At 38.0% G+C, this 953-nt stretch overlaps 1 protein-coding gene across 2 annotated transcripts in view; it reads right to left on the bottom strand.

Moving 5' to 3' along the window:
• LOC117100096 overlaps positions 1 to 573 on the bottom strand; it is an 11,268-nt gene extending 10,695 nt beyond the window's left edge. The window contains exon 1 of one of the 2 annotated variants that reach the window (XM_033239649.1): positions 411 to 573. The gene's annotated coding sequence lies outside the window, so the exon portion shown is untranslated. The remainder of the gene's footprint in view (positions 1 to 410) is intronic. The other variant, XM_033239648.1, reaches the window with a different exon arrangement.
• Between the last annotated feature and the right edge of the window lie 380 nt (positions 574 to 953).

Below are 953 nucleotides of genomic sequence, written 5' to 3'. Positions count from 1 at the left end.
CCCAATATGTTTTTAAATATATACATTACTAGATTAAATAATATACTAGTACATTACTAGATTATAGGCAATGTTTTAATAATTTAATTTTAAATAAATGGAGGAGGTACATGGAACACGCTGTGAAAATCTAAACAAAATATCTCATTACTGGGCAATCCATTGACTGGTTATACCATCGTTGGAATGGACTGTAATCCATTGAAAATGAAAGGCACTTTTAATCATGCCTCATCAGTCAATAACGATCTTCATCTTTACCATATGGATAACGGCGTCTACAAGTCCAGGTAACGATGACAGTTGCCATCCCATGGTAAATCGCGAAAAAAGATTCACTCCGTCCCCATTAAATACGACTGTCGGCCTACATGTTATGTAATTAATATCTGATCTAATATATTACGTACCTACCTATGTGGTTGACTACGGTTACGGATAGCTAAGTGTAGAGTACGAAAAGCTAAAAAAAATCATAAATGTAAAGGAAAATCATCCAAGAGCAATGCTGAAAAGCTACCGCCTCAATATAACAAAAATTACATGTGGGACCTTGCTATCATGTAGCTAACGGCAACGTCCTCGTCATCAACCACACCAGAGTGCAGCAACACGAAATGTGCTGTACATACACTCATCGCTACTGACTGATTTGAATGTGTGGTTTAATACAACTTGTAGCCTACATTTATTTCCTGTAGTATCTGATCTAGACTAGGGCATAGGCCTACACACACACGTACCCAGTCAGCCTGTTCGTCTTCGTCAGGCCAGCCTGCATTACAGTACATTGACACGAAATGTGCTGCACATCTCTACTAACTAATTTGAATATTATGTGGTTTAATACACATAAAAGCAACTTTTAGCCTACATTTCCTGTTATCTGATCTATTACACACATACTACCCAGCCAGCCTATTGGCCTAGTTTGTCTTCCTCTAGCTCTAGGC

Source organism: Anneissia japonica, unplaced genomic scaffold, assembly GCF_011630105.1.
Source record: "Anneissia japonica isolate Jap-2015-1 unplaced genomic scaffold, ASM1163010v1 scaffold439_len473750_cov173, whole genome shotgun sequence".
Classification (NCBI taxonomy): domain Eukaryota; kingdom Metazoa; phylum Echinodermata; class Crinoidea; order Comatulida; family Comatulidae; genus Anneissia; species Anneissia japonica.
Note: the sequence above shows the minus strand (reverse complement) of the source record. Positions and strands in the feature narration are given on the sequence as shown.